Source organism: Portunus trituberculatus, chromosome 16 (genome assembly GCF_017591435.1).
Source record: "Portunus trituberculatus isolate SZX2019 chromosome 16, ASM1759143v1, whole genome shotgun sequence".
NCBI classification, from domain to species: Eukaryota; Metazoa; Arthropoda; class Malacostraca; order Decapoda; family Portunidae; genus Portunus; species Portunus trituberculatus.
This window is the reverse complement of record NC_059270.1, coordinates 10,414,386-10,417,944: the sequence shown is the minus strand read 5'-3', so window position 1 is coordinate 10,417,944 and position 3,559 is coordinate 10,414,386.

The window sequence follows — 3,559 nt, the reverse complement described above, 5'->3', positions numbered from 1 at the left end:
GTATCAGTACAAGATTATTCATGTTGTAAGCAAAGTTTCTACGACATTACTTTTTTTCCTCTTCTTCCTCTATGACTATCATCAAGGTACATTAACTTTTGATAAATATATAGTTTTGATCAATTATCAGTGCAAGAATAACGGCAGTCCTTTATCAGTTTATTTTAAACTCTGGAAATCTAGAGATTTTTTCCTCATTTAATCATATCGTGTTAATCTTGTGCTTTTATTAGACTGTCTATAATTGTGTACGGTACGGAAAACTTAACCAAGAAAGATTCTACACTTGTGTATTTGACTTAAAACCATAATTCATTCCAAATTCGACGTCAAATTCGAGGTCAAAAGCAAACACAAGAGAGAATAGCCAGACTATTATCGAAAAACGATAATAATTTGGAGGAAAAAACATCCTTTATTCTAACAACGAACATAAGTAAACAATGTCTTTCCCCACACAAAGAATTGAATAATGGTTACTACGTACTGCTCTTTACGTAGTTATATGAAAAGTCAGCCGTCGTACGAAAAAATATAAACGTGTGTGTGTGTGTGTGTGTGTGTGTGTGTGTGTGTGTGTGTGTGTGTGTGTGTGTGTGTGTGTGTGTGTGTGTGTGTGTGTGTGTGTGTGTCTATATATATATATATATATATATATATATATATATATATATATATATATATATATATATATATATATATATATATATATATATATATATATATATATATATATATATATATATATATATATATATATATATATATATATATATATATATATATATATATATATATATATGGGGATTTTTTCAGCTTTGATATAACGTTGATCGTAAATCCAACACGTTACAAGCCCCAGTGTGCTCTAGTCTTTATCTTTATTCTTGCTTTCTTTCATTGACTAGTTGTTCTTGTTTCAGATCTAATATCTGCTAGATTTATACTCAATGGTGAAAGAATCCGACAGATCAATTCAAGGACAAAAACGTTATTAGTTTCTTAATGTACTCAACTTTTAGGTTCACACAGAGACCGCAATCAGCAGAATCCAAAGGAAACAAAAATTGATTAAATAAAGAAAAATAGGCTCACTCAGATCCCAGTCCCCGAACAGGGCCGAGAGGGTTAACCGAATTTTTAGGATAAATATCTTGAAATTTCCTTAAATAGATTCAGGTCATGAGAAGATAAAAATAGAGAAGCAGGAATGGAGCTCCAGAGTTTTTCAGAGAAAGGGATGACTGATTAAGAGTACTGGTAACTCTTGCATTAGAGGGATGGACAGAATAGGGATGAGAGAAAGAAGGTCACGGGCGGAGGGGAAGCCATGCAGTTAGCAAGATCAGAAGAGCAGTTCACATGAAAATAGAGCTAGAACACAGCAAGAGATGCAACATCCAGTGGTAAGAAAGAGGCTGAAGACAGTCGGTCAGAGAAGAGTTAATAAGTCAAAACGCTTTTGATTCCACCATGCCCTGTCTAAAATAACATTATGAAGGCAACCGCAGATACTTGTGAAGCGTAGTCCATATATGAACGGACAAGACCCATGTACATGTATGGGGGATAGGGATTCCACTCAAACGTTTTTATTAAACAGGGTGGAATCAAAAGCTTTTCGTCTCATCAACTCCCCTCTTCTGACTGACTGTCTTCAGCCTCTTTCTCACAGCTGGAATGTTGCTATCTTCTAAATGCTATTTTCATGTTAATTGTTCTTCTAATCTTGCCAACTGCGCCCTACACAAGGCATTCTTCTTTCCCTCACCCCTATTTTGTCCAACTCTCTAATGCAAGAGTCAACTAGTACTCTCAATCATTCATACCTTTCTCTGATAAACTCTGGAACTCCCTGCCTGGGTCTGTGTTTCCATCTTCCTATGACTTGACTTCGTTTAAGGGAGAGGTTTCAATACATTTACCCCTGTCCTTTGGCTAACTCTTTAGACACTGTAAGGGACTGGCAAATGAGTGGGCCTTTTTTATTTTTCTTTGTTGCTCTTGGCCAGTATTTTCCTCTAACATAAAAAAAATCAAATTTAATTAAAAATAAAATTGTAAGATACCTTCATGGAGTTAGTTGTATCATAATATTATATATATATATATATATATATATATATATATATATATATATATATATATATATATATATATATATATATATATATATATATATATATATATATATATATATATATATATATATATATATATATATATATATATATATATATATATATATATATATATTTACGCGTAACGTAGATTTTCACCAAGTAAGGCTGCAAGATATATAAACCGAATATTGTGGCAATATTATGACGAATTGTGGAGGATGGTGAAGAAATCACAGGCTGGTAGGCCAATACTTTATTCTCCACTAGTTTTGCCGATGTTATCCTGAAGAAGCCATATGGGAGAATTTAGTCGAGAATAAAGTGTTCGCCTCCACCCTCCACAAACCGAATATTACTATTTTCTTTTTCCTATTACACACACACACACACACACACACACACACACACACACACACACACACACACACACACACACACACACACACACACACACACACACACACACACACACACACACGTGCGCGAGGAAGGAAGAAGATACAAGACGGTTACACAGGCAAAGCATCCGGTGTGCACTTGCCATGTACCGGGTGCACTGATCCTTTATTGGTCCTTCAGCAAATCAGGCACCAATGAAACATTGCCTTCTCTTACAAGACATGCATTCAAATGTAGAACAAAAAGAAAGTATGATTTTTTTTTTTTTTTTTGTGATAACAATAAATGTAATTATGAAGTTTAATGAGGTTCATTCTTTTTACCTTCAATGCAAAGTAGGTTTATTACTTTTACATAACAAATATGATTTAAGTATTAGTTCTACTTGTGATTCTTATGTTAAAAGCAATATATTATAACAAACTATGACTTTATTAACCAAGTTTGATACAAGAAAATGCCCCATAACATCAAATAAATAATGAATGTAAACAAACACCAAGTAATCGCCTACCCCATAATAAAAAAATAAATAAATAAAATAAAAAATATATATTTTAACAGAAAAGAGACTGTAAGTCGATTATATATATATATATATATATATATATATATATATATATATATATATATATATATATATATATATATATATATATATATAATTGTATTTCAAACCGTACTTTAGAGATCTGATGATATTCTAAAGTGCCTCCAGGGGTACATACTGTGTGTGTGTGTGTGTGTGTGTGTGTGTGTGTGTGTGTGTGTGTGTGTGTGTGTGTGTGTGTGTGTGTGTGTGTGTGTGTGTGTGTGTGTGTGTGTGTGTGTGTGTGTGTGTGTGTGTGTGTGTGTGTGTGTGTGTGTGTGTGTGTGTGTGTGTGTGTGTGTGTGTGTGTGTATGGATGACTGCTAGTAGATGTGTATGCCCGACAGCATGTACTGTATATGTGTGATCTAATGATTGAATAAATATTTCCGGTTAATACATAAATCAAAAGATGAGAAGACTTGTGATGTACGAAGAGATTCAAAAT